Raw genomic sequence first — 13,604 nt, forward strand, 5'->3', positions numbered from 1 at the left:
CAATTTGCTACTTAAAAGTGTTGTAAGTAAGGAAAAATTTAAATTTAAAATTGCGGGACACCTGGGTGGCTCGGCAGTTGAGCGGCTGCCTTCAGCTCAGGGAGTGATCTCAGGGTCCTGGGATCAAGTTCCACACCGGGCTCCCTGCAGGGAGCCTGCTTCTCCCTCTGCCTGTGTCTCTGCCTCTCTCTCTGTGTTTCTCGTGAATAAATACCTAAAATATTTAAAACAAAAACAAAATAAAATTGCATTTTGCTATCATTCTTTACCATTCATCTTCACATTGCTCAAGGCCATTATTTAAAAAGTTCTTATTTATCTCTGCACCCAACATGGGGCTTGAACTCATGACCCTGAGATCAAGAGTCACACACTCTTCCCACTGAGCCAGCTAGATGCCCCCAAATGCCAGTTTTAAACAAAGCTGTGAGGGCATTTGACCCCTACTTGAAATCACCAAATTTACACAGTATCATGCTTTGTACCTGTGGAGATGCACAGGCACACCTCAGAGACACTTCAGGTTTGGTCGCAGACCACTGCAACAAAGCGAACATTTCAGTGAAGCTCTTATCACAATAAAGTGAGTCGAATGAATTATCACAATAAAGCGAGTCAAATGGTTTCTTGGTGCATAGAAAAGTTATGGCCATGCTATTCGTAGCCTAGTAAGTGCAATAGCGTTATATCTCAAAAAATGGACACATCTTAATTTTAATACGCTTTGTTGCTAAAAAGTGCTAAGCATCATCCGAGCTTTCAGTGACTCATAATTACTGATCACAGATTGATTGTCATGACAAATATAATAATGAAAAAGTTTGAAATAATGTGAGAAGGACCAAAACGTGACTCAGAGACACGAGGTGAGCAGAGGCTGTTGGAAAAATGACATCAAGAGGCTTGCTCAGCACCAGGTTGCCACAAATCTCCAATTTGTAAAAAACATATCTGCAATGTGTGCAACAAAATGAGGTAGCCTGTATTTCCCTGTTTCTCCAACAGTGGGAAAAACTGCCCCAAACTAACTCAACTCTATTTCATGGTTGTTGTTTTATTTTTAAAGATTTTATTTATTTATTTTAGAAAGCAGGCATGCACGAGCAGGGGGAGGGGCAGAGGGAGACAGAGAGGGAGGAGAGAATCTTCAGGAGACTCCGTGCTGAGCAGGGAGCCCCATGTGGGGCTTGATCCCATGACCCTGAGATCATCATCATGACCCAAGATTTGGATTCTCAACCAACAGAGTCACCCAGGCGCCCCTCTATTTTACTTCTTGATACATACACATTCAACCAACTTCCTCTACCTTTGGCTTATGATGTACAGGTGACCCTTGGACGCTTTCTGAGAAAGTCATTGTCTCCCTTCTGCATTCAGAACAGGCTTGAACAGAAAGTAGGGCCTCTCAGGGCTGTCGGCAGCCCCCCTTTTTAAAAGATTTTATTTTATTTTAAAAGATTTTATTTATTTATTCATGAGAATATACAGAGAGGAGAGAGAGGCAGAGACACAGGCAGAGGGAGAAGCAGGCTCCATGCGGGGAACCCGACTCGACCCGGGTCTCCGGAATCACGCCCTGAGTGGAAGGCAGATGCTCAACCGCTGAGGCACCCAGGTGCCTTGGCAGCCCCTTCATATGACATGTGTGCCTTGACCTGCTTGAGTCTCGCTGAACTCCTGCTCACCTTGGGCCCACTGGGACTCCATGCCCACGGGTCATCACCAATGCTGTATGCGAGTATGACAGCACAGGACACGGACACACATGTTCTGAATACGCCCTCTGCTCCCATGCATGCTCATGATCTTGTTGGACTTCACTAAAACACACACTCAAAGATGAAATGATTAAGGATTCTTTTTTAAAAAAAAAAATTATTCATGAGAGACACAGAGAGAGGCAGAGACACAGGCAGAGGGAGAAGCAGGCCCCATGCAGGGAGCCCGATGTGGGACTCAACCCCAGGACCCCGGGATCACGCCCTGAGCCAAAGGCAGATGCCCAACCGCTGAGCCACCTGGGCGCCCTGATTAAGGAGTCTACGACAGCAACAGCAGAGCACGTGACCAGGGGTGGAGCATGTCTGAGCAGCCGAGCCCTCTATGGCCCAAGAAGCGGGCTCTGTTTGCATATTAATGGCCACCTGCAGGGCTGGTTCCTTCTGGTGACCAAAGGAGTGTGCTGTGGCCCTGGGGACCCAGTCCAGGCCAGCCTGGGGCCTCCACTCCAAAGCCAGTCAAGGCCATCACCTCTAGCTGTCCACCCTGAGCAATGGCCCCGAATTTCTACTCCAGCTGATCTCCCACACCCCTAGCTCTTCATCCCACCCAGAAACCAGAGACCTGCCTCCCCACACCCGCCTCTCCCGAGCTGTGCAATCTTGAGTCGGCACCTCCCCTCTCTGAGCCTCACTTTCTCTGGGGTGCCAGCGGCGATGCTGCGGGCTGCTGGATCCGCTCTGCGAGCTTGTGGCCAGCCAGGTCAGGGGAGCAGTTGTCCTTCTATCTTGTCCACCTCTGTCACACTGGAGATACTTAAGGGAACTCTCAGAGTTCATGGTCGCCCAGCCTGGCCCCCTTCTTGGGGTGGGGGGTGTTCATGCCAAAATGCATGGGTTTCCTACCCAGTTGGAGTTTCTGCTGACACAGCTGTATTTTCAGCACTGGCATTGTGCTTGTATTTGGGTCAGACCTATTTTAACTCTGCTGGGACCAGAGCTGAGCAGGGCTGACACAGGGAAGTACTGGTTGGTTCAGCCCAGCTGGGCTGCCGAGGGCCCAGGAGGCGGCAGAGGGAGGAGCAGGGAGGTGTGAAGGGAGGCAGCAAGGGGCAGAGAGCCTTGAACCCCACGCTCCCTCACCCTCTCCCTTCCTGGGAGACCCTGATACACACTTAGCTGGGGAGGAGGGGAGGGAGCCCTGGTCGGAGCATGGTTTAGGTTCACCAGTGTGCGGTATGACTTTCCCCACCTGTGTGATGACGAGCTGCTTCAATGATGCTAAGCAACATGTCCAGGTTCTTATGTCCTTGCAGTAAAGAGGAGTCCTGACTAGGACACCTGGGTGGCTCAGTCAGTTAAGTGTTTGATCTCAGCTCAGGTCATGATCTTGGGGTCCTGGGATCCAGCCCCGTGTCAGACTCCTCGCTCAGCCTGAATTCTGCAAGTCCCTCTTCCTGTGCCCCTCCCCTTTTTCGTGCTCTCTCTCTCTCAAATAAATAAATAAATAAATAAATAAATAAATAAATAAATAAAATTAAAAAAAACAAAAAAAGAGGACCCCTGACTGTTGTCCTGGTGGAGCCACCTCCTAGCTGTGTGACCCTGTCCAAGTTACAAAACCTCTCCGTGCCTGAATGTCCCAGCTGCAAGATGGGGATAAAATAGGACCAATCTCATGAGGCTGTTAGGAGTGAGATGACAGATGGTACGTGAGGATGGTCAAGTGGTTACCACGTGCCAAGTGGGGGCCTCAGGAGGAGGTAATCGGTGGTGGTGGTGGTGGTTGTGGTGGTGGTGTTCCCATGATGGGTCATCCAGCCAAGGTGCCCCTCACCTCCCTCCCCTCCTCAGCCCAGGCCTGGGCTGTGGAGACCCTGTGCTCATTGACATTCCGACCACTGGGATCCTTACCCGGCCTGAGCAAACCTAACCCTGGCGTCTATCTCCAGATCTGGTAATTAATACCCTTGACGGTTTTTATTGGAATGAAGCAGGCCTGCACATGACTTGCTTTTTAATTAATAACCAGCCTCTCTCTCCACTCTCCTCCCCTCCCCCTGCTGTCCTTGAGGACAGGCTGGGGTGAGGGGCCCACAGCCACCCAGGCCAGTCCAGCCAGCTACTGAGGGAGGGGTGAGTTGGGGGAGCACAGGGAGGCAGCCCTGTGGCCATTCCCCTGCAACCGCCCCAGACATTCTCTGTGCGGGGTGGAAGAGTCAGCTGCAGGCAGGGCTGGGCCCCAGGGATGCCCCAGATATGGGGGGCCCCAATCTTGGGGAGCTCATAGCCCAGGATGGCCAGACCCACAGGCACATCAACCTCAAGAGTTGGTGCTGTAAGAGACGTGTCTGAAGAGCAGAGCCAGAAACAACCAGCTTGGCCCAGAGGTGCTGGGAAGGTGCCTTTGAGCTGGAGCTGGAAAGATGACGTAGCTCTCCTGGTGGAGAAGAGGTGACACTGGCTGTTCCCAGAGGCAGGAGTGGTCTGTGCAAACGCTCAGTCAGGATGAGGCTGGGGCGATGAGTGGATGTTCCCTGGGTAGGAGCTCTGGGGAGCACTAGGGACTGGGTTGGGGTGAGGCGAGGGACCAGGCACAACAATAGGTCTTGAGTGCAGACTGAGGCTTTTGCCGGGGGGCAGTGGGCAGCCTCGGCCGGTTATATACAGAGGAGTGCCAGGGGCAGATCTGCTATGTAGAGCCATCGCCAGGGTGTCCAGTGTGTGAGAGGGAGGAGCGGGAACAACCCAGCAGGGGAGGCCGCGGGATGCAGACACCAGGGTCCAGGCTGAGGCCCTGAGGCCTGCTCTCCACACCAGGGGCCCCCCGGGAGCCTGGATCTTCTCAGCTACAGCGCCTGGCAGCCTCTCCAAACCCAAACTTACCTCCCTGCTCCTGCTATTTTTAATCTAGCCACCTTGTTGAGATTCAAATGAGCATCTCCAATCTGGGCTCCTTTGCATAATTTCTCTCTCAATTAACATTTCCAAGGTGTTAAAGAAGACAGCACACACACAGCCCCAAGTGGGGACCCCCCTCACTCTGAAGGGACCCAGGCTTCCTGGGAGAGAAGTACACTCCCGTTGCCCTAAAAGCTGAGCCTCAGACGAGGACTTGAACATAAGTGCACTTGGGCGGGCTCTTGGCTTCTCTGGGTCTCAGTTTCTCCATCTGTGAAATGAGGGGCTGAGTGGTGTGATTTGCTCACTCTAAGGAGATTTGCTCACTCCTGGCTCAGAAACCACACATATAGATAGTCTCCTTTCCTCTTGGCAAACTTGTGAGGGTAATGAGAGCGATGAACCCATTTAACAGATGAAGAAAGAGACTAGAGAAAAGGAGGGATTGGCCTGTGGTTACTCAGGGCTTCATTGTGGAATTACACCCAGTGCTTTCATCTCAAAGAGTAGGATTTCCTGCATGCTGTGGGCTCCTGGGGTCTTTGAGGAGACCAGACCCTCACAAGAAGACCATGTACACAAAAGCGAGACTGGTGAGCCAGCGCCATGGTCTCTGAGGGCTGCGGCAGCCAGGAAACCTTTCCTTTTGTTCTCTGGGTCTCAGCTCCAACTTGCCTCCTCCGAGAAGTCTTCCCAGATCTCTGGCTTCTCTGAGCTACTTTATCCTCCGCTGTCCACATTGCTCACCATAACTTGAACTTCTCAGGTGGTCTTCTTCTCCCAGGATGCGCTGGTCTCCTCTCTGGATTGTGGCTTCCTTGAGGACAGGGATAGAGTCCCTTTCTTTCCTGGCCTTCCTGCCTCCTAGTCCCACATGTGGCCTAGCGCAGGCCTGGACGATCAGGACTGGCCGATCCCGAATGCTTGCATTTCCAGCACAGAGCAGGACACTCGACGCGCCCTGGATGTGTGAATGAGCCGTGCCCCCCGATGGCAAAGACCACGCTATCTCCCCTTTTTTGGCCAACACCTCCTATGCCAGGATTTCCTTGGGTGGGGCTGAGTTTACTGTTGGAGCTCCCTCCATAGATGTTTGGGGATTTAAGTCAGTTTGCTTCTCATCTGAAGGACAAGAATCCTTGGGCATTTTATGGAGCACCTACTATGCGTAGGGCACAGCGGCGGACCCTGGGCCCCACGGGAGAAGCAGGTCTGACTATCCCTGCTTTCTCAGAGCCCAAGGCTAGCTGGGGAGACACCCAGCACACCTAGGAATAAATACCAGGTAATTAGAGAGAGAAAGAGAGAAGGAGGGACGCCTGGGTGGCTCAGTGGTTAAGTGTCTGCCTTTGGCTCAAGGCGTGATCCCGGAGTTCCGGTATCAAGTCCCGCACTGGGCTCCCTGCATGCAGCCTCCTTCTCCCTCTGCTTGTGTCTGCCTCTTTCTCTCCCTGTATCTGTCATGAATAAATTAAAAGAAAAAGAAAAGAAAGATAGAAGGACGGGGTGGGAGGGAGAGTGAGAAGAGAGAGACACTAGCATCTGAACGGGACATAAATGGTGAGAAAGGAGCCAGAATAGGATGAGAAGGAAGGAAAAGCCTGAACACTGCCCAGGAGACAGTGCGCTTGGCCGAGTGCATGTTGGTGTCCCTCTCGGGTGTCCTCGGGTCACCTGGAGTCATCTGCCAACAGCTTCCTGGGACTCTGCCTGAGGGCACTGTCCGGCTCCAGGTGAGTTCCTGAATTCCTCTGGGGAAAAAGGGGTGACCCTTAACCACTGAGGGGTGGGAGCTGGTGACCAATCCCGAGGCATGTAGTCACCAGCTTTCAGAGGGTCTCTAGCAAGACCGAACTCCCAAACTCACCTGCTCACTAATGCATTCTTCACTGGCTTTCCTCCCTGTCCTCACAGACATCCCACGGTCACCCAACCACTTGCACCCAAATCCTGGGGGAATCCAAGTGAAGACAGCCAGAACTCCTATTCCTCTGAGATCAACTCTGCCAGGAAGGAGAAGAGGCATTGTGGACAAGGGGGGAGAAGGAGCCTAAGGTGGAGCTGCAGAAGCCACGGGGAAGATGAGGTATCTGCAGCTATGAAGGTTGAGACCTCCCAGAAGTAAGGGGGAAAGGGGAAGAGGGAGAGGAAGAGAGAGAATCAAGGAGGCTCCATGCTGAGCGAGGATCCCCTTGTGGGGCTTCATCCCACAACCCTGAGATCATGACCTGAGCTAAAATCAAGAGTTGGACGCTTAACTGACTGAGCCACTGAGGTGCCCCAGAAGCCTCATTCTTGATATCATTGTGAATCGGTCACATTTCTGGTGTTATTTTGTTTTGTTGCCTACTTCCAACATGATTATCCGTAGATAGAAATGATCATAAATAAGAGAGTTTACTGGAGCCACTATGGCTCTGGGTTTTTCCGATGGAATACACTTCCTTACCCCATATTTTCTTATAAAGTTTACAACTTTACTTTTCATAGTTCTTTAATTCATCGGGAGCCGGGTTTTGTTTATGTGGGAGGTGGAGATCTAATTTTATTCTTTTTCCATATGGACAGCTAATTGTCCTAGCATCATTTATTAAATAGTCCAAAACAAAATATACGGTGTTTTGGAAGAAATTTAGTACAAGTTGCTCCAGGCCTTTATAGATAACATTGTAAAATTAATGTAAAATTTAAAAACACTTAGATAGGGGCAGGTGGGTGGCTCAGTGGTTGAGCGTCTACCTTTGGTTCAGGGCATGATCCCAGGGTCCTGGGATCGAGTTCTGCATCAGGTTCCCCACAGGGAGCCTGCTTCTCCCTCTGCCTGTGTCTCTGCCTCTCTCTGTGTCTCTCATGAATAAATAAATAAAATTTGAAAAATATAAGAACACTTGGATAAATGGAAAGTCATACCATGCTCACAGATGGAAAGATAATTCCTGGGGTCCCTGGGTGACTTGGTCGGTTAAGCATCTGACTTGATCTCAGCTCAGGTCATGATCTCAGGGTCGTGAGATCGAGTCCTATTTGGGCTCTGTGCCGGTCATGGAACCTACTTAAATAAAGGAAAAGATTGTTCTTTCCTGAGTTAGTCTATAAATTCAATGCCTTCCCATTCAAGTCATGATGTGGGTTTCTCAAGTTATATATGCAAAGATAAGATAAAACAAAAGCAAGCTAGGAAATTAGGGGAAATAGGACAGAAAAATAAGAGGTTGGCCAGAGGCTCATGAATTTGTCAGAGGCGGGGTCACACATTTCCCTTTGAAATTTCTGGCAACCAATACTCAGGGAAATCGGATCCATTTTTATTTAAAGTGGGGGTGGGGGGGGGTAGAAAAGCGCATCCAGGTAAACACAATTCTTCCTGGGAGCAGTGGAGGGACTGGGGGGTGCCAGCTGAGGGGCACGGGAGTTTCTTTCTGAGGTAATGAAAATGTTCTGAAATGTCGTGATGATGGTTGCACAATTCTGTGAATACGCGAAAAACCATCAAATTGCGCACTTTAAGTGGGTGAGTTGTATGGCATGCGAATCATATCTCAAGAAAGCTGTTAAAAAAAATAAGAGAACAAAGAACACACAGTAAGGCATCGTAGATGTGTGGGTGTGAGCCATGTGGCTCCCTGGCAAAGCCTCTGGGATAAATGGGCTCTAAACCAGGCCTTTGCGACTCAGTGGGGCGATTTGCTGAAATGAGTTGTTACCTAAAAGTCTGTAGAAGCCTGGAGAATTTCCAAGAGTTGTGACCCCGGATGGTGGGTCTGATGGAGATAATTAATGGGCAGGCCAGATCTGGTTCAGGCCCTGGGAAAGCCATATCCTCTGCGGGGAGGAGAATGCTTCCTTTTTTGTTTAAAAAAATTTTTTTAATTGAGGTGTTACATACAGGAAAGTATATAAATCATCTGTGTGCAGCATATTGGATTTTATAAACTGAAAACTTCCATGTGATCAGCACCCAAGTGAAGAAATAGAATATGCTAGACCCCCAGAAGCCTCTTTATACCTCCTGCTAGTCATTACCTTGGAGGAAGACTACTCCGACTTCAATTACTGTTGCCGGTTTTATTCCTGATACACACAGAACCCTCCAGCATGAACTGTTTTATCTGGCATCTTTCATTTCCACAGAACAGTACTTTAAAAAGAAAAAAAAAAAAAAAACTGTCACCCAGTTACTTAAAAAAAATGGAAAAACAAAAAAAAAACAAAGAAAATTTATACTTTTCTGTTTTGTGTGTGTTTTTAAAATATTTTATTTATTTATTTATTCATGAGAGACACAAAGAGAGAGAGAGAGAGAGAGAAGCAGAGACACAGGCAGAGGGAGAAGCAGGCTCCATGCAGGGAGCCCAATACAGGACTTGATCCCAGGACCCCAGGATCACACCCTGAGCCAAAGGCAGATGCTTAACTGCTGAGCCACCCAGGCACCCTCTTTTCTGTTCTTTATATCTGGGGGTGAGAGGTGGGAAGGAGGTGACATAAATCTAAAGGATGGACATCCTAGGGCATCCTGGTGACAGTGCAGAAAGTGCTGCAGTGGGGCATCCCACTGGTTGGCCTGAGTTATGAGCCCACCTGTGAATCAATGTAGGTGACCCCAAAGATGACTTCTGTTTGGGATAAACCCTACAGGAGTCCAGGGCTCCTTGACCCTCAGCCAACTAGGACTATCCTTGCACAGTATCTCTGCATGAGGCTCTGGGAATAGGTCCCCCTGGGGTCATGCAATATGATGGCCCACTTGTCACATTGTCTTCTGGAGAGCAGGACTGGACCATCAAGGAAATCAGTGTGTCAGGGTAGCCTGATGTAGAGCCTTTGCTGTCCTCCCTCGTGCCATCTATCAGGACTCCAGCATCAGGTCTGGCCAGCACCCCACCAGAGGGTGGGGGCAGAGGCAGGACATCCTGCCCAGTGTCTCCTCCAGGATGGTGGGGTGCTAGTGGCAGACTCTACTCTGACTCCAAAGGTGTGGGTGTCAGACAACACAGATTCCAAGATGTGCAAGGGTCTTTAAACAAAGCCCAGGTGGCATGAGGTTCTAGGCGGCCATGTGCTTTGGTAAATCAAGGGGGACATTTGCACAGAGAGGCCAGTGAGACTCTGGAGTCTCTTGGAATGAGGTTTTGGAGAAAAGTAGTTGTGAAAGGCAGGGAGATTCCCGGGGCAGCCTGGGGGGGGGCACCTACAAGCTCATGGAGGGGCATGAGCACCCCCCTCCCTGGCCTCCTGGAGGGCTCTGTAGGTGCCTGGAGAGAAGCAGAGGCAGGAGCAGGGAGCCGGGAAGCAGAGGGTGAGAGCTGGGATCCCGCCACATGGCCTGGGTTTGTCACACCTCCCGCCACTCACTAGCCCGCTGTGACCTCGAGCAAACGCTCCCTCTCCTTGGGACTCATTTGCTCAGCTGTAAAACGGGATTGATGACAATCCTAGAACCCTGATTGCACACGGGGGAGGGGGTTGTGAGACCCGGACACCTGGATGATTAAGGAGGAGTCAGGGAGAATGAGCATTTGAAACAGAAAAATCAAAAGCCAGGCAAAGACTTAAAACTGGAGATTTTCTTTTTTTTTTTTTTTTTTTAAGTGGCAAAAAAAAATCTCAGGTGAAAATAAATAAAAGTTCGGGAGCGATATGATGTAAACCGTCAAATAGAAACGTGGGGGCTAGGCTACATTTTATCACAGCCAAAAGCAGCAAACACGAAGTTAAAATGTAAAACCAAGAGGTCGAGCTGACAAGTTACCCTGAACAAGAAACAGGAGTTAAGAGGTTTAAAATAACGGTAGAATAAAGTGACAACGTGAATTTGATTTAAGGTGGAGGATCAAAGCCTGGAGTCCCAGATTAAAAGATTAAACATGTGAGCATTAAGATGTAAGAATTTAAGAAGGTCCGACGACCACCCGCGGGACGAACAGATTTTCCAGAAGACAGGACGGTGAACAACACCAAGAATGAAGACACTGATGTTTGTCTTCTAAACAAGACATACACTTTATTTTTTTTAAGCAATTAATTAATTTTTAAAAAGGGTGAATTAAAAACTTCATTTAAAAACTTCATTCCAGGGCAGCCCCGGTGGCGCAGCGGTTTGGCGCCACCTGCAGCCTGGGGTGTGATCCTGGAGACCCGGGATCGAGTCCCACATCGGGCTCCCTGCTTGGAGCCTGCTTCTCCCTCTCTCTGTGTTTCTGCCTCTCTCTGTGTGTGTCTATGAATAAATAAATAAAATCTTAAAAAAAAAAAAAAACCTCATTCCAAAAAAATAAAAAATAAAAAAAATAAAAATAAAAACCTCATTCCAAGAGACTCCAGAGTCTCACTGGCCTCTCTGTGCAAATGGCCCCCTTGATTTACCAAAGCACATGGCCGCCTAGAACCTCATGCCACCTGGGCTTTGTTTAAAGACCCTTTATTTAATTATCCATTCATGAGAGACACAGAGAGAAGCAGAGACACAGGCAAAAGGAAAAGCAGGCTCCCTGTGGGGAGCCCGATGCGGGACTCCATCCCAGGACCCTGGGATCATGCCCTGAGCCAAAGGCAGATGCTCAACCCCTGAGCCACCCAGGCACCCCTATTTTTAAAAAATTTTAGAGGGGAAGGGGGGCAGAGAGAGAAGGAGAGAGAGAATCCCAAGCAGGTTCCATCCCCAGCATAGAGCCTGACACCGGGCTCACGACTCAGAGGTCATGACCTGAGCCTGAAATCAAGAGTTGGACACTTAATCAACTGAGCCCCCCTTGCACCCCAAGACGGCTATTTATTGAGCACCCACTATATTCCAAGCCCTGGGGTGAAGGTCAGGGATGTGAGTGAGCTCATCACGGGGCCTGCCTCTGGACAGAGACAGGTATAAGGCAAGTTCCCCCAGAGGCTGTCCCCTCGGACCTTGGTATGTGCACGAGGGCCGAGGGGTGGAGGGAAGGCAGGGGGAGTGTGTGTGGTCCCTTGGAAGGGCTCCTCTGAGGGTGTGGGGTCTGAGCCAGGATCTAAGAACCTAGCGGAGGGCAGCCCGGGTGGCTCAGCGGGTTAGCGCTGCCTTCAGCCCACGGTGTGATCCTGGAGACCCGGGATCGAGCCCCACGCTGGGCTCCCTGCGTGGAGCCTGCTTCTCCCTCTGTGTCTGTTCCTCTCTCTCTTTGTGTCTTTCATGAATAAATAAAATCTTAAAAAAAAAAAAAAAAGAACCGAGGGGAGGAGGACCCCCTGAGGGGGAGACAAGGACACACAGCGTGAGGTGAGCAGACCGGAGTCCCGGGTGCACACGGGGTGAGGGGCCAACGAAGATGCTCCCGGTAAATTTCCGGCTCAAGGCCTGCGGGGAATTGGAGACAAAGCTGTTGGTGCGGCTCAGGGTGCGGCTCAGGGTGCGGCTCAGGGTGCGGCTCAGGGTGCGGCTCAGGGAGCGCATGGCCCCTGTAGCTGGACACAAGGCTGTGAGGGGCAGGTCCGGCGGCTGCTGGGGCGGCCCTGGAGACAGCAGGCCGTCCCTCCCTCTGCTGGTTCGCTGGAAGGAAAGGGCAGAAATCTTGGCTCCCGGCTCCAGAGAAGAATCTAGAACTGTTGCCTGGTTATTTGCCCTTTGCCGTGTTGCCTCCTGAATTTACTCAGGACCCCAAACCACAGTCTTAGGACATTTTTCAGTCACTCGCAGAGAGTAGGAGAGAGGGACGGGGGAGGGGGGGTGAGTGCCCGGGGCTGGGTTTGGTGAAGGGGAAGTGGTGACAGGGTGGGGCAGAGCCTGGGGGCGGGAGGGCAAATCAGCCTGAGGTCCTGGGCTGGGGCGGGGGGCAGGTTGTGTGGGCGGGGAGCCTCCAGACGGGAGGGGGGACACTCCCAGTCCTGGCCTGTTGGGGTCCTGGGGATAGAATGTACCGTCCCAGGCGGACGCTCATAGCGGGGTCAGAGCCACAGCGGCAGAGGCCTCTAGGGCAGGAGCGGGGCCTCTGGGTCCCCCTTTGGCTCAGGCCTGGGATCCGCGGCGGCCCCTCGCTCCCGGCCACGGACGGGGCTTGGGAGAGCCGAGGGTGACACCTGGCGGGGAGCGGGCGGCATCACAGGTGAGAGGGCCCGAGCCGCGGGAACAAAGCCGCGTGGGGAGTCCCACTTTCTGGGCGACGGTGGCCTTTCCATCTCCTGACCCGAGCCAGGGCTGCAGGTTTCACCCACCCTCCAGCTTTCTCCCACATTCCCTCCCGACCTACCTGGCTGGGCTGGTGAGTGTCTCCCCAGGCGGGCAGAGCAAAGCCCGAAGCCCAGAGAGAACCCCCAGGTCTGGAGACCACCCCCTGCCACGTGACAGACCCTGTGTTGAGGGGGTGGGGGATGCGGTTGAGCCCCTGCCTTCGGCCCAGGGGGTGATCCCGGGTCCTGGGATCGAGTCCCACGTTGGCCTCCCCTGCAGGGAGCCTGCTTCTCCCTCTGCCTGTGTCTCTGCTTCTCTCTTTCTCTGTGTCTCTCATGAATAAATAAATAAAATCTTTTTAAAAATCTTAAAAAAAAATTAACAACCGCATCCAATGTATTTCATTGTTCTGATCCTACTGGAGATGGCAAAAAAGGGACTCAGGGAGTTTGGGGGCTCTGGCGAAAGTCTTCACCAGCTAAGTGGCTGAACTGGAATTCAAACCCAGATGGTCCCATTCTTAAGCTTGCTTTTCATGCCTGGGGGCCAGTGCTGTGCTCTGCTACCCGCCCCCCCCCCCCCCCCCCCGGGTCCCGGTGCTGGCACCTGAACACTGCTGCTCCAAGTTCTACCAATTCTTCCCAAAGCAGGACCTAGGGCCCCACCTGACCCCATCCGAGGAGGAGCGACCCAGGGAAGGATGCTCCTCCCACACCTGCCCAACTCAAAAGTGCCAACATTTCCCTCTGTGACCCCCATGCCTGAGGATTACACGCCCCACTTTACAGGTAAGGAAACTGAGGCTGGGGGAGTGCCCAAGGTCACAGGTAGGTTAGTGCCAGTGC

This window comes from Canis lupus, chromosome 6 (assembly GCF_011100685.1).
Source record: "Canis lupus familiaris isolate Mischka breed German Shepherd chromosome 6, alternate assembly UU_Cfam_GSD_1.0, whole genome shotgun sequence".
In the NCBI taxonomy this organism is placed as follows: domain Eukaryota; kingdom Metazoa; phylum Chordata; class Mammalia; order Carnivora; family Canidae; genus Canis; species Canis lupus.